Source organism: Bos indicus, chromosome 1 (genome assembly GCF_029378745.1).
Source record: "Bos indicus isolate NIAB-ARS_2022 breed Sahiwal x Tharparkar chromosome 1, NIAB-ARS_B.indTharparkar_mat_pri_1.0, whole genome shotgun sequence".
NCBI classification, from domain to species: Eukaryota; Metazoa; Chordata; class Mammalia; order Artiodactyla; family Bovidae; genus Bos; species Bos indicus.
The window spans coordinates 55,585,332-55,605,493 of NC_091760.1; the positions used below are offsets into that span (position 1 = coordinate 55,585,332).

The following is a 20,162-nucleotide window of genomic DNA, read 5'->3' on the forward strand; positions in this document are numbered from 1 at the left end:
ATGAGATCTCCCCAATCCAGGCATCAAACCTGGGTCTTCTGCATTGCAGGCAGATTCTTTACCAACTGAGCTACTGAAGAAGCTCACATATGTGAGCATTCATAGCATGCTTCTTTGGAGCAAGGTACATTAAGATTCTCAGCCCAATTTTTAATCAGGCTGTTACTTATTTATTTATTTTTGATGGTATTGGGTCTTAGTTGCAGTATACAGGATCCTTTGTTGCAGTGCAAGAGCTTCTCTCTACTGGTGGCACACAGGCTCCAGAGTGTACAGTCGGAGTAGCTGTGGCTTGTGTGTGCCCTGTGACATGTGAGGTCTTAGTTTCCTGACCAGGAATTGAACCCATGTTCCCTGCATTTGAGGTGGATTCTTAACCACTGGATCACCAAGGAAGTCCCAGGCTGTTTGCTTTCTGATGTTGAGTTGTGTGAGTTCTTTTTACTTTTTGGATATTAACCCTTTATCAGATATATCGTTTGTAAGTATCTCCTCCCATTCTGTAGGTGGCCTTTATGTTTTGTTAATAGCTTTCTTTTCTGCACAAAAAAGTTTTTAGTTTAATGTAGCTCAATTTGTTTATTTTTGTTTTTGTTTCTCCTGAGGAGACAGATCCAAAAAAGTATTGCTTTAACTGCCTATATCTTCTTCTAATTTTATGCTCTCAGGTCTTACATTTTGGTTTTTAATTCATTTTGAGTTTATTTTTTATATGGTTTGATAAAATTGTCCAGTTTTATTCTTTGTCATGTAGCTATCCAGTTTTCCCAACATCATTTACTGAAATGACTGTCCTTTCCCTATTGTATGTTTTGGCCTCCTTTTCACCTAGTTAAGTTTGTGTAAGTATATTTGGGTACTCTTTATTCTGTTTCATCAATCTCTGTGATTGTTTTTGTTCCAGTATCATGCAGTTTTCATTACTGTATCATTGTAGTAAACTTTTTATAATAGTTTGAAAAGGATACACATTTACTTTTTAAATGTTTAATATAATTCACCTGTGAAGTCATCTGGTCCTGGACTTTTGTTTGCTCAGAGTTTTATTGATGATTCAATTTTATCATTGGTAATTGTTCTGTTCATATTTTCTATTTCTTCCTGGCTCAGTCTTGGGAGATTGCAGGTTTCTAGGAATTTATCCATTTCTTTAGATTGTTTTTTTTCTTATTAGCATGTAATTGTAGTACTCTCTTACAAGCCTCTGCATTTCTATAGTGTTGATTGTAACTTCTTCTTTTACACACCTGAGTTTTAAAAATATGAGTCCTGTTTTTTTCTTGATAAGTCTTATTAAGAGTTTTGTCAATTTTATTTATTTTTTCAAAGAACCAGTTCTTTGTTTAATTTATTATTATTATAACTTTGTATTTTGTTTGTTCTTTTTTCCCTAGTTCCTTTAGGTATAAAGTTAGATTGTTCATGAGATTATTTTCTTGTTCATAAGGTAGGCTTGTGCTGCAGGAAACTTCTCTTATAACTGCTTTGATGCATCCTATAGATTTTGGATTATTGTTTATTCATTTTAATTTGTCTCCAGATATTTTATAATTTCCTTTTTTCATTTTTTATGGCAGAAAGTGAATAAGAACTAAAGAATCTCTTGATGAAAGTGAAAGAGGAGAGTGAAAAAGTTGACTTAAAGCTCAACATTCAGAAAACTAAGATCATGGCATCTGGTCCCATCACTTCATGGCAAATAGATGGAGAAACAGTGGAAACAGTGGCTGACTTCATTTTTCTGGGCTCCAAAATCACTGCAGATGGTGATTGCAGCCATGAAATTAAAATGTGCTTACTCTTTCGAAGGAAAGTTATAACCAACATAGATAGCATATGAAAAAGCAGAGACATTACTTTGTCAACAAAGTTCCGTCTAGTCAAGGCCATGGTTTTTCCAGTGGTCATGTATGGATGTGAGAGTTGGATTATAAAGAAACCTGAGGGTGAAAGAATTGATGCCTTTGAACTGTGGTGTTGCAGAAGACTCTTGAGAGTCCCTGGGCCTGCAAGGAGATCCAACCAGTTTATCCTAAAGGAGATCAGTCCCAGGTGTTCATTGGAAAGACTGATGTTGAAGCTGAAACTCCAATACTTTGGCCACCTAATGTGAAGAGCTGACTCATTTGAAAAGACCCTGATGCTGGGAAAGATTGAGGGCAGCAGGAGAAGGGACGACAGAGGATAAGATTGTTAGATGACATCACTGACTCAATGGACATGGATTTGGGTGGACTCCAGGAGTTGGTGATGAACAGGGAGGCCTGGCATGCTGTGATTCATGGGGTCGCAAAGAGTCGGACACAACTGAGTGACTGAACTGAACTAAGTGACCTATTGATTGTTTAGTATGCTGTTTAGATCTCATGTGTTTTTGGTAATTGTTTCTTGTAGTTAATTTATAATCTCATAGCATTGTAGTCAAAAAAGATGTTTGATGTGGTTTCAATCTTCCTAAATATACTGATATTTTCTTTGTGTCTCACCTAATGTTCTTGCCTGGGGAATTTTCTTTGTGCACTTGAAGAAGGATGTGAATTCTGTTTTATTTGGATTGAGTGCATTTGATTAACATATTATTTAAGGCTAGTTTTCCTTATTGATTTTCTGTCTAGAAAATATGCCCATTGTTGTAAGTGTGGTGTTAAAGTCCCCTACTATTATCCTATTACTGTCAGTTTTTCTCTTTTATTTTGTTAACATTCACTTTATGAATTTCATACTCTTAGGTGTTGGGTGCACAACTGTTATATCTTCATGGTGGATTGATCCCATCGACCTTATATAACGTTCTTCTTTGTTGCTTGTTTTTGTTTTAAAGTTCACTTTATCCAATATAAATATTGCTACTCATGGTATTTTTTGGCTTTGTTCCTGTGAAATATCTTTTCCTGTTCCCTCATTTTTAGTCTACATGTGTCTTTAGATTTGAAGTGTTTCTCTTGCAAGCAGTATATTTTTTATATTTGAATGGAACATTTAGTTCCTTTACATTTAAAGCAGTTATTGCTAGGTATGCACTTATTGTTGTTCTGTTGAGTGTTTTTGAGTGTCATTGTTTTTGTAGTTCTTTTTGTTCCTCTCTTCTTTTGCTTTTTTCCTTTGTCACGTATTGATTATTTTTCGTGTTACATTTGGATTTCTTTCACTTTCTTTGTTTGTGTATCTATTACAGATTTTTGGTTTATGGTTGCCAAGAGTGTTATATATAAGAAACTAGAGAGATAGGTATATCAATAGATAAAGCTGGTAATCTCTTGAGTTCAAACATATTCTAACAACCCTGTATTTTTACTCTTCCTATCCATGTTTAATGTTTTTGACATTGTATATTACATCTTTTTATTTTGTATATCTCATTACTACTTATTGTGGATATAGATGATTTTACTACTTTTGTATCTTTTAACCTTTCTACTAGCTTAATAAGTGGTTGGTCTACGTTTTCTGTATACTTTCCTTTACCAGTGAAAATTTTTCTTCAAAATTTTCGTATTTCTATTTGTGGCCTTTTCTTTTCTGCTGAGAAGATTCCCTTTAACATTTCTTGTAGAGCTGATTTAGTGGTGCTGAACTCTTTTATCTTTAACTTGTCTGTAAAGCTTTGTATTTATCCTTCAAGTCTGAATTATAGCCTTACCTGATAGCATTACCAATTCAATGGACATGAATTTGAGCAAACTCCAGGAAATGGTGAAGGACAGGGAAGCCTGGCATACTACAGTCCATGGGGTCATAAAGAGTCAGACACAACTCAGTCACTGAACAACAACCAACTGGCAGAATATTCTTTTCTTAAAATAATTTAATAAAAATAAAATAATAGATAAAATATATTTATCTATTCACTTATTTTTTGCTGTGCTGGATCTTTGTTGCTGTGCAAGCTTTTCTCTAGCTGTGATGAGTGGAGGCTTGTGGCTTGTGTGGTGGCTGCAGGGCTGCTGGATCATGGGGCTAGGTGCTTGTGAACCTGATTGCATAGATGAGGGGTGCCAAAGAGCCACAGGCCTGGAGTCCACCTCTTGAATGGTGGGACCAGGTCCTTGTGGCTGGCTTTGTGAGCCAGAGGCCGTAGGATAATGCCAGTCTGCTGGTGGGTGGTTAAGCCCCCAGAAATAATAGGCTAGAGTTTGGATTCCAAATGATGCTTGTTAATACTAGTGTCCACATGGTTGAACAGGCTCTTAAAAACAACTGCTGCCAATGTCCTTGTCCCCAGGCAGAATAACCAGTTGCCTCCTAACTCTCTGTGAGTCTTTCCAAGATCAACAAGTGGATCTGACCCAGGATTCTTTCCAACTAACTGCTTCTACACTGAGACTTGAAATGTGTGAGATTTTGCATGTGGAGCAGAGTCTCTGTTTTCTCTAGTCTGGCTGGCTCTCTCAAACATCAGCCCTACTAGTTTCCAAGCCAGATGAATTCCAGTGACTCATCTCCCTGGTGTAACACCCCCAGGATGGGGAGCCTGATGTTGCACTCAGACCCCTTGCTTCTTTTGGGAGAACCTCTGTGATTGGGATTATCCTCCCATTTGTGGGTTGCTGGCCCAAGGGTGTGAATCCTTACTATACTATGCCTCTGCCCCTCTTAAACATCTTGTGGTTCCTTCTTTTTATCTTTATTATGAAAAAAAATCTTTCCTGCTAGTCTTTAAGTTACTCAGAGATCGTTTTTTTCTGTGTGAGTAGTTGTGATTTTGGTGCTCCTGCGGGAGAAGTTGAATTCAGGGTATTCCTACTCCACCCCTTAGTCAGTCTATGCTTTTGTTTGTTTGTATATTTGTTTTATTTATTATTTTTGTTTTGTTTTGTTTTAGCAGCCTGAATGATCTAAAACAGAAACTAAGACAAAAAGTGGGGATATTATTGTAACAAATACCATGGAAGAGGTTCTGGAATTGGGTATTGAGGAAAGGCTGGAAGAGCTTTGAGGTACATACTAGGGAGAAAAAAAAAAAAAACATATTGCTGAGAATCAATCATTAATGGCAATTTTGATGAGAGCTCAGAAAGAAAAGAGTACAGTTGGAAAGAAAGCCTCAATTTTCTTAGAGAACTTTTAGTAATCCAAAACATAATTTGGTAGAAATATGATGGTCAAAGGTCATTTTGGTGATATCTTTGTTAAAAAATGAGGACCATGTTATTGGAAACTGAAAGAAAGTCTATCCTTGTTACAAAGTAGAAAAGAACTTGACTGAATTCTGTTCTTTCCTAGGGTTTTTTTAGAAGGTAGACCTTGCAATTGATTAAATTGGATATTTAGCTCCAGTACTCTTGCCTGGAAAATCCCATGGATGGAGGAGCCTGGAAGGCTGTAGTCCATGGGGTCACTGAGGATCGGACATGACTGAGCAACTTCACTTTCAATTTTCACTTTCATGCATTGGAGAAGGAAATGGCAACCCACTCCAGTGTTCTTGCCTGGAGAATCCCAGGGACGGGGGAGCCTGGTGGGCTGCCGTCTATGGGGACACGACTGAAGTGACTTAGCAGCAGCAGCAGCAGCAGACCTTGCAATTGATGAAATTGGATATTTAGCTAAAGCTACTTCTAAGCAAATTTTTGAAGGTGTGCCTTGACTCTGCTGCTGCTGCTAAGTCGCTTCAGTCGTGTCCACTCTGTGAGACCCCAGAGACTGCAGCCCACCAGGCTCCCCACTCCCTGGGATTCTCCAGGCAAGAACACTGGAGTGGGTTGCCATTTCCTTCTCCAATGCATGAAAGTGAAAAGTGAAAGTGAAGTCGCTCAATCGTGTCCGATCCTCAGTGACCCCATGGACTGCAGCCTACGAGGCTCCTCCATCCATGAGATTTTCCAGGCAAGAGTGCTTGAGTGGGGTGCCATTGCCTTCTCCAGCCTTGACTCTAGCTGGCTGCATACAGTAAAACATGATCAAACTTATAGATAGAAAAAACTTATAGATAAAACTTATAGATAGAATTGTTAAGCAAAAAAGGAAACAGAACTTGAAGATTTAGATACTTTCAGTTAATCCATATTATAAAACATTAGAATGCTAATAAGTGTGGTCAGGTAACCATTTGATAAGATTGGTGTGGATCAGCTACCTCAACAGAAGCCAGGATCTGTTCTCCAAGACTGTGAAAGAATGCCACTAAAGGTGACTTGGAGGTCATCAGAGCTGCCACTTGTGTCACAGGCCTAGAGTTCAAGGGCACAGAGGACAGAGTGATTTCATAGGAGGGCTCTGGGCGCCTGTGGGACCTAGGCTTGCACTGCTTGAATACCCCTAAGTTGCCCATTCCTCTCCCTGCCCTTCAATGCTGCACTCCTCAGCTGCCCCAGGTTTGGCTCTGGTGAGCCCTGGTACAGAGCACAGCCCCTAACCAGGTTGCAACTTTGTCAGTATCTGTATGGGGCCATCTCTGCCAATGACAGGGTGCACGGGCTCAGGGGCATGGCTGCCTCCACCTCGCTCTCAGAGAATGGAGGTGCCTGGAGCCAAGGAGGGCACAGGATCCCTACCCCAAAGAGCCACAGGCACAGCACTTACAGAGAACCACCCTAGGGCAGAGCCCAAGCAGAGTTGCTGTGAGTATGTTCTGCTGAACCTCAGGCATAATGTTGTTACTACAGAGGGCCTGGTAGGGCCTAAGGGAATTTGCCTCATTAAGTTTTGGACTTACCAGAGCCTGTTATTTATAAAAGAGAACCCAGACCCTTGTCTTGGCCACCATATGTGGACACAGGGAGAAGATAGCCATTTATGAAGTGGCACTCTCAATTGGCTCTGCATTTGCAAGTGCCTTGATCTTGGACTTCTTAGCCTCCAGAATTACGAGAAATGTTTGCCCTTTAAATGATGCAGTCTGTGATATTTTTGTTATAGTAATCTGAGCAGACTAAGACAACTCCCAAATAAGTTTGGGAGTCTAGCCTCTAAAACTTAAGATAGTTAAGTTTGAAAATAAGTTTGACTATAAAGTATACCTTACAGTTTATTTTTAAATAATTATCAAATTTGTTTCAAATTTTTTTAAATTTTATTTTATTTTTAAACTTTACATAATTGTATTAGTTTTGCCAAATATCAAAATGAATCCACCACAGGTATACATGTGTTCCCCATCCTGAACCCTCTTCCCTCCTCCCTCCCCATACCATTCCTCTGGGTCGTCCCAGTGCACTAGCCCCAGGCATCCAGTATCGTGCATCGAACCTGGACTGGCATCTCGTTTCATACATGATATTTTACATATTTCAATGCCATTCTCCCAAATCTTCCCACCCTCTCCCTCTCCCATAGAGTCCATAAGACTGTTCTACATCAGTCTCTTTTGCTGTCTCGTACACAGGGTTATTGTTACCATCTTTCTAAATTCCATATATATGCGTTAATATACTGTATTGGTGTTTTTCCTTCTGGCTTACTTCACTCTGTATAATAGGCTCCAGTTTCATCCACCTCATTAGAACTGATTCAAATGCTTTCTTTTTAATGGCTGAGTAATACTCCATTGTGTATTTGTACCATAGCTTTCTTATCCATTCATCTGCTGATGGACATCTAGGTTGCTTCCATGTCCCGGCTATTATAAACAGTGCTGTGATGAACATTGGGGTACACGTGTCTCTTTCCCTTCTGGTTTCCTCAGTGTGTATGCCCAGCAGTGGGATTGCTGGATCATAAGGCAGTTCTATTTCCAGTTTTTTAGGGAATCTCCACACTGTTCTCCATAGTGGCTGTACTAGTTTGCATTCCCACCAACAGTGTAAGAGGGTTCCCTTTTCTCCACACCCTCTCCAGCATTTTTTAAATAAGTTTTTTGACACTTTTTAAAATGTAATGGTCAGTAAAGTGAATTTCATAGTTATGAGCCCAACTTTACTTTTTGTTCAGAATTTATATGTGTACATATAATGTATACATATGCACACATATTGATATATATATACACACATGTATTCTTGTGAATATATATATATATGTATGTTTATAAGTATATATATATATATATATATATATATACATTCAATGTATATACACACTACATACACTCACATGCATATGTATATATAAAAGTTTTAAAATGTACCTTCTGTCATTTAAAAGATTTTATCCTGGGCCCTACTATAATTTGTAAGTTTATAAAGTAGATTTCTTTTTCTTATAAAGATACTTGTCTAAAGACCTCATTCAAAACTCTCAAAATGAAGAGGGAAACTGTCTTCTTTTTTTTTTTTCTAAATGAAAATGTGCTTATGTTTTCCAATTACCAATTCTGTAAGATAATGGCATGATTGCTAGCTATGAACCAGTAGCTTCCTTGAGTGATGATTGTCTCTGACAATTCCTTTGATATTCCCTGAAATAATATGGTATCCTGTAATTTTATGTGTGTAAGTTTTGTCTTTCAAGCAGATTCTAAGTTTCTTGATAATGTATCCTCTCATCACCCCCCACCAGAGACTTTTATGGAACTAGCTCACTGTCTCCATTGGGTAATGTTTGAGCATAAGGACAAAAGTTCAGAAAAGTTGGTAAAGTAGCTGGTATAATAAGAACAAGAAGCAAGAACAGGAAATACAGACATTTCTCATGACAAAACAGCTTAAACTGTAGAGTCAGTGTAAATGACATAGAATGAGACATTTTCTAATGTTCTGAGATTGCAACTAAATCTAATTGTAAATTAAGCTTAAAACAGACTACAGCTTTTCAGTACAGCACTGAGTGGTTCATCGGATCATGTCTGGTGGCTCTGCGGATTATAACAGAGAACATGGCGGCCCTGAGGGAATGGACCCCGATGGTGTCATCAAGAGCAACTGGAATGAGATTGTTGATAACTTTGATGATATAAACTTAAAGGAGTCTCTTCTTCGGGGCATCTATGCTTATGGTTTTGAGAAGCCATCAGCTATTCAGCAGAGAGCTATTAGTCCATGTATTAAAGGGTATGATGTGATTGCCCAAGCTGAGTTAGGTACTGGCAAGACAGCCGCATTTGCTATTTCCATCCTGCAACAGTTGGAGATTGAGTTCAAGGAGACCCAAGCACTAGTACTGGCCCCCACCAGAGAACTGGCTCAACAGATCCAAAAGGTAATTCTGGCACTTGGAGATTATATGGGAGCAACTTGTCATGCCTGCATTGGTGGAACAAATGTTCGAAATGAAATGCAAAAACTGCAGGCTGAAGCACCACATATTGTTGTTGGAACACCAGGGAGAGTGTTTGATATGTTAAACAGAAGATATCTCTCTCCAAAATGGATCAGAATGTTCGTTTTGGATGAAGCAGATGAAATGCTGAGCCGAGGGTTTAAGGATCAAATCTATGAGATTTTCCAAAAATTAAATACTAGTATTCAGGTGGTGTTGCTTTCTGCCATAATGCCAACGGATGTGTTGGAAGTGACCAAAAAATTCATGAGAGATCCAATTCGAATTTTGGTGAAAAAGGAAGAATTGACCCTTGAAGGAATTAAACAGTTTTATATTAATGTTGAAAGAGAGGAATGGAAGTTGGATACACTTTGTGACTTGTATGAGACACTGACAATTACACATGCTGTTATTTTTCTCAATACAAGGCGCAAGGTGGACTGGCTCACAGAGAAAATGCATGCCAGGGACTTCACAGTTTCTGCCCTGCATGATGACATCGACCAGAAAGAAAGAGATGTTATCATGAGGGAATTTTGATCAGGGTCAAGCTGTGTTCTGATCACTACTGACTTGTTGGCTCGTGGAATTGATGTGCAACAAGGGTCATTGGTTATAAACTATGATCTACCTACCAATAGTGAAAATTATATTCACACAATTGGCAGAGGGGGTCGATTTGGGAGGAAAGGTGTGGCTATAAACTTTGTTACTGAAGAAGACAAGAGGATTCTTCTTGACATTGAGACTTTCTATAATACTACAGTGGAGAAAATGCCAATGAATGTGGCCGACCTTATTTAATTCCTGGGATGAGACAGTTTTGCAGTGCTCGCTGTTGCTGAATAGGCAATCACAACATGCATTGTGCTTCTTTCGTTGGGAATACTTGAATCTTGTCTCAATGCTCATAATGGATCAGAAATACAGATTTGGATAGCAAAGTGACATTAGTCATGAGCTCTTGTGAGGAAAGTCATTGGCTTTATCCTCTTTAGAGTTAGACTGTTGGGGTGGGTATAAAAGATAGGGTCTGTAAAATCTTTCTTTCTTAGAAATTCATTTCCTAGTTCTGTAGAAATGGTTGTATTAGATGTTCTCTATCATTTAATAATATACTTGTGGACTAAAAGATATAAGTGCTGTATAAAATCAGCCAATTATGTTAAACTAGCATATCTGCCTTTATTGTGTTTGTCATTAGCCTGAATAGAAAGGCCTTTAAAATTGATTTTTTTTTTTAGCATTTGAATGCATTTTATCTGGTATTATATTTATTCAATAAAGTATTTAATTAGTGCTAAGTGTGAACTGGACCCTGTTGCTAAGCCCCAGCAAGCAATCATCCTAGGTAGGCTTAAACCCCCAGTAAAATTGCCATATTGCACATGTCTTAATGAAGTTTGAATGTTAAATAAATTGTATATTCACTTAAAAAAAATAAAACAGACTACAGTGGTTTATATTCTAAAGAGAATTACATGACCGACCCATAATGGTGGCCACATGTCTTTCCAGAAAGCTTATCAATGATTATTCCACCACTCTCACCCTGGAGGGTAAAGAGAGACTTGAGGGGAGATAGAAGAGTCCTATTGTATTGGTAACACATGCAGGCATTTGTTGTTTAGTCACTAAGTCCTGTCTGACACTTTGCGACCCCATGCAGTGGCTCATGCATCACGCCAGGCTTTCCTATACTTCACTATCTCCTGGCATTTGCTCAAATTCATGTTTTGAGGCAGTGATGCCATCCAACCATCTCATCCTTTTTTGCCCACTTCTCCTCCTGCCCTCAATCTTTTTCAGCAAGGGTCTTTTCCAGTGAGTTGGCTCTTCGCATTAGGTGGCCAAAGTATTGGAGTTTCAACTTCAACAGCAGTCCTTCCAATGAATATTCAGGGTTGATTTCCTTTAGGATTGACTGGTTTGATCTCCTTGCTATCCAAGGGACTCTCAAGAGTCTTCTCCATCACTACAATTTGAATGCATCAATTCTTTGGCTCAGCCTTCTTTCTGGTCCAACTCTCACATCCATACATGACTACTGGAAAAACCATAGCTTTAACTGTATGGACCTTTGTCAGCAAAATGGTGTCTCTGCTTTTTAATACACTGTCTAGGTTAGTCATAGCTTTCCTTCCAAGGAGAAAACATCTTTTGATTTCGTGACTGATCATTGTCCATGGTGATTTTGCAGCCCAAGAAAATAAAATCTGTCACTGTTTCCACTTTTCCCTCTTCTGTTTGACATGAAGTGATGGGACAGGATGCCATAATCTAGTTTTTAAATGTTGGTTTCTAAATCAGAGTGGGCCTATGTGGGCAGAGTGCCACTGAAAATGCTAAGAGGCTCCTAAGTATCCCTCTTGGATCTCCCTCTTCTTCTCAAATACAGAATAGAGAAAGTAAGAGCTATTTACTGATAAATAGCCAAGTATGAGAGATGGTTGAAGAGAATCTCTAGAAGAGATTGAGAATACATCCAAGAAATAGAATTGGGCATCTCATTCCATGAAGTGTTGTTGGTCAAATTGCAGAACAACTGGAAGACCAGTTGTCATCATGAGAAAAGAGAATAATGAGGAAACTCTTGAAGACCTTAACTTGTATCCTTTAAATTTGGTGTGTTGTGTATTTATTGTGCACAGCTTTTGGCAGGCTGGGGATCATCTGGAGAATCCCATGCTATTACGACTTGGGGAAAGCATGATGAAGCAGATTTGGAAGAAGAGTCAGGCTCTATCCCATCCTTGTTGTCTTTTATCCTCAGTTCATAAGAAAGAAAATCTCAGCAGTTACTGGATGTTTCAGTGAAGGAGAAAGAGAATTAATGAAGTGTCAGAAGACAGAGAGCTGACCAGACAGCTTCCAAGCAAAACAGTGACATGTCCAATATTTTAAGAAAGGACAAGTCACAGGACTTCAAGCAGGATCACATAGGGACAAAGCTGCCTCTGTCCTAGAGGATGATCCACACAGTACAGGGGTCTAGGATCAAGGTGATGCTCATTCTTAAAAATCACATTTATCTCCTCTGGAACATCTGAAATTACCAGGGTCCAGCCCCGGTTGGATCCAGAGATTCCCTTGGGAGGACAGCGTTGGCAACTGAGAGAAATAGAGAAAGAGATAAAGAAAGAATTTTGCAGTTAAGAAAATAGAGGAGAGAAAAGAGGCTGATATTCCTTGGTTTACACAGAAAGCCAATAAAGCCCCAGCACAGGACTTGCTCTGTTCACGTAGGCCACAGATGCCCTCTCGAATAGCTGAAGGTGCCCCACTTTAGGCGCCTTCTCAAGTGGGTCTTAGAAGCCCAGGCAGGAAAGTGAACGCAGAGGGCCCCTGCGCTCCAGGGAATCAGCCTGAAAAGGAAAAGGAAAGAAAAAGAAAGACATGGGGAGACCAAGCTTCGGTGAGCACGGACCACACTTTATTTTCCAAAGTAGTTTTTATACCTTAAGTTGTGCATAGAGGATAATGGGGGTGGGGTGGGGTGGGTAGAGTCATGCAAGGTCAGCAGTCCTTGATCCTTATCGAAGCCAGGCTTTCTTTCTGCAAACTTATCATATGCAAAAGCTTTAGGTGATTTACATCATCTTCTGGCCAGGAGGCCTGTTAACATTTTATAACCCTTTCTTCAGAAAACTTATTTTTCTCTAAAGGTGATTATTCTAAGGTCAGGCACCACCCTCTGAAAGCACTAAAGTTGCTTTCCTATAGGGCAAAAGTGTGGTGGGCTATAACAAGAAAAGAATTAACTCAAGGGTCCAAGGTTACAAACATTATAGCTACTACTTACATTTCTATATACCAACTGTAGTAATCAATACACTCCCAGGGACACAGTAGGTAAGGGATATGGTAACTTGGCAGCAAGCATTAGCTCAACAAAGAAATTCTCTACTAGTTCTATTCTAATAATTTTAACTCTCTGGGAAGCTCTGCATTGTTAGAATATCTTAAGCTTCCCGTGCCTCTCGTGGTTGGGAGGCTGTGAACAATCACATGCGTAGCTGCAGGAATCTGAACAAACCTGTCAGGCAAGCTAGAAAGTCATCAGACGGGTTTGAATTGAAACACTCCTATTATGCCCAGGAGACTTATTAACTAGAGCTCTGAATTGATTTTCTTCAGAGAAAGGTGGTAGGGGATAGCCCCCCGTTAATGTCAGAGAAGTTGGTAAAAGTCATAAAATAGTAAAACAGACAGATTCTGGTTTTGGGGTAGATGCTCAGGCAGGTCCAGGGGGCCTCTTGAGCCCTGACTTGTCTTGCCCATCAGGGCTCTCCCGCATGACCTTGTCATGGGTGGGAGCTCCCGTGCTGGCTCCCAGCATGGAATCAGATAGAATCAGACTAAACTAAAAGGTTCAGGGATATTTATCACCAAAGATAACCTTGCTGAACTTAAATATGGGCACCTTTTCTCATGTTTTTCCACCCACAAGCTGTTGAAAGAGCAAGTAACTAGGAGGAGTGAGTGGGAGTGGGGCAGTGTGGGGAGTAAATTATTTGAATCAGATGTGTGACTGGAATATTACACTATACTGAATTAAATTTTAGTGATGGACTGTGACCAAGGCATCTTTCTAAGGCAAGGGAAAGGGATCTAATAGGGCACATTTTTAAAGGAATAATTACAAAATAAAACCAACCAATGTTAATAAAATCTAATATTTTTAAAGTCAACCTCTCCTTCTCACATGGGTTGTTTATCTTTTGCCTCTTTCGATCAGAGGTATGATGCAGACTCATTTTCTTTTCTTCTTTACCTTTATCTTCTTGCTACATGAGTTTGTTGTCCCTGAATATAATTTGACATGGCCTGAAGGTTATATGATCCTAGTGCAAGTCACCATCTGACTGTATCTTCTAATATGCATTTTCAAGAGAAGATATTTAATTTGCTTAACTCATCTAGTAAACTGATTCTCATTATGTATGTTATTGGCCCCGTTAGTTTTGGATATGATGTGAACATATGGTCCAAAAAAAGAAAAAAGATAGATTGTAAATTTTCTCAGGAAGGGACATAGCAAGTAAATAGTCATTATTAGAATGAATGTTCACTTAATGTTTTGTGGATTGTGATACTTTTTGGATGAGTCAGTGTCTTGAACATGTATTTGTAACTTTCTCAAATCACAGAGTATTATGTCAAAGTGAATCATAATAAACCTATGTATGTACCTACTGGGGCTCCCTGGATAGCTCTTGTGGTAAAGAATCTACTTGCCAATGAAGGAGACACAAGAAATGTGAGTTTGATCCCAGGGTAGGGAAGATCCCCTGGAGAAGGAAATGGCAACCCACTCCAGTATTCTGTCTTGGAAAAGTCCATGGACAGAGGAGCCTAGAGGGCTACAGTCCATGGAGCCACAAAGAATCAGATACAACTGAGTGACTGAGCACACACATACACCTACTTATTGCTCATGAACAAAGAGGAAGTTTTGTTAAGTAGGTCAGATATGACATCTATTTTTGATCAGGAAGAAAAAATGAAACAAGCAAGATAATCTTCCTTCAAATTATTTGCTCACGGTTAAGCAAAGAGCTTCAAGAAAATGAAAAGTGCAATTGCATTAGTAATGTACTTGTTCCTCAAAGTGGACCATATACTAATAGCTGACTGTATTCAGCTATTCAGATAGCTGAATATCTCTGTTCATCAGGTCAGATGGGCTTGGACGTCCTGTGGCAGTGCTCTGAATGATATCTCACCCACAGCATGTCCTTGAGAGCAGCAGAAGGCTTTGCATTTGATATGCAACTGAGGAGACACACATATGTGCTGGACACTGTATCTTCTTGTTACTTGGCAACAGTTTCTTTTTCCTCTTAGCAACAGTACAGAGAAGGGCTTTTTGAGAACTTAAAAAAAAAAAAAATGAGAGAACAGAAAAAGTCAAAGCCTTTCACATTTCCTCTGTCTGGAGGGCATATTAGAAAGAACTGAATTCAGCCATGGATAAAATGAACTATATTTGTTATCTAGCTGTGATTATGTTCCTATTGAAATATAACCAGAAGTTTTAATATCTTAGTCATATATTTATTTCACTCCTATACCACAGTTAGTTAAGTATTATAAAAATCATAGCCCTCTCAATCAATTTATATTCGTGTCAATTTTCCCAGTATGTGTGACTCACAGTGAAAAGAAACATATCAGGAAAGGTAACCATTTTCAGGTAACCTCTTATTATTGGTTAACCAGGCACTGCCTGGATTTCTCATTTAGTTAAGTTCTTAGAAAGATTGTAGTTATGGGTAGAGAAGAAAAAGAAACAAACTTATTTTGGCAGAATCTTTGACTTATAAAGAAATTACTTGTTGACCTCTCTTTGGATGGAAATGATTATTGTATTTAAGGCAAGAAATATATATTTATTAAGTCATTGAACATCCTCAGTTTATTATAGCAGCTTGTACCCAGTATAGTAGGTTACCAAACACACACACACATACACACAAATTTATTAAAATAAATTTCAGATCTCAGATGGTCTTGTTTGGGAGGAAATAGTCATTGTATTTGCTAATGAGAGTGACTACCAGGACTGTACTATATTTCAACAGTCTTACCAGAGGCTGAGGCTCTGGCTGCTGAAGTGAAGCCCTTGATCTTTCTTGTTGTTTATGTTTGCTTCTCATAGGGAATGCATAGATCTAAAGTGTATGTTGTATAAGATTTTGTCAAAATGCTCCCTGTGTAACCATTATTTCAATTAACATCTCAAACATTTCTAACACCCCATAAAAAGATCCCTCATGCCTCCATCTAATCAATCCACACTGCCACCCAACAATCAAAGTCATGATATTTATGGTTTTATTTCTATTTACTTTTAAAATTAGGTTTTATTTCTTTCTTCTTACTTACATCAGATCAGATCAGATCAGTCGCTCAGTCCTGTCCGACTCTTTGAGACCCCATGAATTGCAGCAGGCCAGGCCTCCCTGTCCATCACCAACTCCCGGAGTTCACTCAGACTCGCGTTCATCGAGTCAGTGGTGCCATCCAGCCATCTCATCCTCTGTCATCCCCTTTTCCTCCTGCCCCCAATCCCTCCCAGCATCAGAGTCTTTTCCAATGAGTCAGCTCTTCGCATGAGGTGGCCAAAGAACTAGAGTTTCAGCTTCAGCATCATTCCCTCCAAAGTAATCCCAGGGCTGATCTCCTTCAGAATGGACTGGTTGGATCTCCTTGCAGTCCGAGGGACTCTCAAGAGTCTTCTCCAACACCACAGTTACGTCAATTCTTCAGCACGCAGCCTTCTTCACAGTCCAACTCTCACATCCATACATGACCACTGGAAAAACCATAGCCTTGACTAGACGGACCTTTGTTGGCAAAGTAATGCCTCTGCTTTTGAATATGCTATCTAGGTTGGTCATAACTTTCCTTCCAAGAAGTAAGCGTCTTCTAATTTCATGGCTGCAGTCACCATCTGCAGTGATTTTGGAGCCCAGAAAAATAAAGTCTGACACTGTTTCCACTGTTTCCCCGTCTGTTTCCCATGAAGTGATGGGACCGGATGCCATGATCTTTGTAAGTAAAAATGAAACCATATCACATGACTCTCTGTCTGAATTTCTTAACTCAGCACAAGACTTTTTTAATATTGTTTTTTTCCATTCATCCATTCTGTATATGAACCAGTTGTTTTCTGTGGCGTTTTTTGTTTGTTTGTTTTGTTTAATTGTTGAATAGTGTTTTATAACATGATTCATTTATTGAGCATTCTGTTAATATACATTCAGGTCCTTTCCAGTTTGGGGTTATTAGGAATAATATTTATGTATTAGTCTTTTTTTATGGATGTAAGTCTCAAGATTTCTTGAGCAAATACTTAAAAGTGGAATTGTGTGTTATGTAACAAGTATATGCTCACATTAAAAAGAAGCTACGAAAAGCTTTTCAAAGTGATAGCATCATCCTACATTTTCACCTGTGTGTGAGACCTCAGTTTACTCCATACCATTACCAGTACTTGATATTGTCAGCCTGAAAACGATATCAATGATTCTAGTGTGTGTGTAATGGTATTATGTTGTGATTTGTTTTCATTTTGCTGATGACTGTGATCTTAAGGATCATATGTCTTTTTTTGTGAAGAGACTTCTCAATACTTTTGTCCATTTTTTATTGTGTTGTTTGCCATTTTGATATTGACATGTAGGAGTCTACTTTTTATGTTCTGCATACATGTGCTTTTTAAGACACACCCATCCACGGCCCTGCTCCTCAAACACATTTTTCTCCTACTCTGTTTCTTGCTTTAAAAAAAAATTTTAAACAATGACTACTGATAAATAAAAAGGTTTTAATTTTAATGAAGTCTTTAATATCTTACTTTTATTTTGGTTTTTTTTGGTCCTCTCTGAGAAATCTTTATCAATTCATATTTTCTTCTAGAAGATTTATCATTTTTCTTATATATTTAGGTCCATGACCAACTTGAAATTATTTTTGTGAGTGTAGTATGAGGAAACTTTTGAGATATCTTCCCCGGCCCCCCCAACCCCACCCCATACTTTATCAAGTTGTTCTAGCAAAAATTTGGCAAAATTTCCCCACTGAGTTGCCTTGGAACTTTTGTAGAAAATTGGTTACACATAAATATGTGGACCTATTTCTGGACTCGCTTTTATTCCTTGTTTCTATTTATGTATTACAAAGTGACTTTTTTTTTTAATTTTATTTTATTTTTAAACTTTACAATATTGTATTAGTTTTGCCAAATATTGAAATGAATCTGCCACAGGTACACCTGTGTTCCCCATCCTGAACCCTCCTCCCTCCTCCCTCCCGATACCCTCCCTCTGGGTCATCCCAGTGCACCAGCCCCAATCATCCAGTATCGTGCATCGAACCTGGACTGGCATCTCGTTTCATACATATTATACATGTTTCACTGCTATTCTCCCAAATCTCCCCACCCTCTCCCTCTCCCACAGAGTCCATAAGACTGATCTATACATCAGTGTCTCTTTTGCTGTCTCGTACACAGGATTATTGTTACCATCTTTCTAAACTCCATATATATGTGTTAGTATACTGTATTGGTGTTTTTCTTTCTGGCTTACTTCACTCTGTATAATAGTCTCCACTTTCATCCACCTCATTAGAACTGATTCAAATGTTTTCTTTTTAATGGCTGAGTAATACTCCATTGTGTATATGTACCATAGCTTTCTTATCCATTCATCTGCTGATGGACATCTAGGTTGCTTCCATGTCCTGGCTATTATAAACAGTGCTGCGATGAACATTGGGGTACACGTGTCTCTTTCCCTTCAGGTTTCCTCAGTGTGCATGCCCAGCAGTGGGATTGCTGGATCATAAGGCAGTTCTATTTCCAGTTTTTTAGGGAATCTCCACACTGTTCTCCATACTGGCTGTACTAGTTTGCATTCCCACCAACAGTGTAAGAGGGTTCCCTTTTCTCCACACCCTCTCCAGCATTTATTGCTTGTAGACTTTTGGATCGCAGCCATTCTGACTGGTGTGAAATGGTACCTCATAGTGGTTTTGATTTGCATTTCTCTGATAATGAGTGATGTTGAGCGTCTTTTCATGTGTTTGTTAGCCATCTGTATGTCTTCTTTGGAGAAATGTCTATTTAGTTCTTTGGCCCATTTTTTGATTGGGTCATTTACTTTTCTGGAGTTGAGCTGTAGGAGTTGCTTGTATATTTTTGAGATTAGTTGTTTGTCCATTGCTTCATTTGCTATTATTTTCTCCCATTCTGAAGGCTGCCTTTTCACCTTGCCAATAGTTTCCTTTGTTGTGCATAAGCTTTTAAGTTTAATTAGGTCCCATTTGTTTATTTTTGCTTTTATTTCCAATATTCTGGGAGGTGGGTCCTAGAGGATCCTGCTGTGATGTATGTCAGAGAGTGTTTTGCCTATGTTCTCCTCTAGGAGTTTTATAGTTTCTGGTCTTACATTGAGATCTTTAATCTATTTTGAGTTTATTTTTGTGTATGGTGTTAGAAAGTGTTCTAGTTTCATTCTTTTACAAGTGGTTGACCAGTTTTCCCAGCACCACTTGTTAAAGAGATTGTCTTTAATCCATTGTATATTCTTGCCTCCTTTGTCAAAGATAAGGTGTCCATATGTGCGTGGATTTATCTCTGGGCTTTGTATTTTGTTCCATTGATCTATATTTTTGTCTTTGTGCCAGTACCATACTGTCTTGATAACTGTGGCTTTGTAGTAGAGCCTGAAGTCAGGTAGGTTGATTCCTCCAGTTCCATTCTTCTTTCTCAAGATCGCTTTGGCTATTCGAGGTTTTTTGTATTTCCATACAAATTGTGAAATTATTTGTTCTAGCTCTGTGAAGAATACCGTTGGTAGCTTGATAGGGATTGCATTGAATCTATAAATTGCTTTGGGTAGTGTACTCATTTTCACTATATTGATTCTTCCAATCCATGAACATGGTATATTTCTCCATCTATTAGTGTCCTCTTTGATTTCTTTCACAGGGTTTTATAGTTTTCTATATATAGGTCTTTAGTTTCTTTAGGTAGATATATTCCTAAGTACTTTATTCTTTCCGTTGCAATGGTGAATGGAATTGTTTCCTTAATTTCTCTTTCTGTTTTCTCATTATTAGTGTATAGGAATGCAAGGGATTTCTGTGTGTTGATTTTATATCCTGCAACTTTACTATAGTCATTGATTAGTTCTAGTAATTTTCTGGTGGAGTCTTTAGGGTTTTCTATGGAGAGGATCATGTCATCTGCAAGCAGTGAGAGTTTTACTTCTTCTTTTCCACTTTGGATTCCTTTTATTTCTTTTTCTGCTCTGATTGCTGTGGCCAAAACTTCCAAAACTATGTTGAATAGTAATGGTGAAAGTGGGCACCCTTGTCTTGTTCCTGACTTTAGAGGAAATGCTTTCAGTTTTTCACCATTGAGGATAATGTTTGCTGCGGGTTTGTCATATATAGCTTTTATTATGTTGAGGTATGTTCCTTCTATTCCTGCTTTCTGGAGAGTTTTTTATCAT

General features: G+C 38.6%; 1 pseudogene; it reads left to right on the top strand.

Annotated features, from left to right (window-relative positions):
• The first annotated feature begins 8,702 nt into the window (after window positions 1–8,702).
• LOC109569817 (eukaryotic initiation factor 4A-II pseudogene) lies at window positions 8,703–9,958 on the top strand (annotated as a pseudogene).
• Window positions 9,959–20,162: the final 10,204 nt, after the last annotated feature.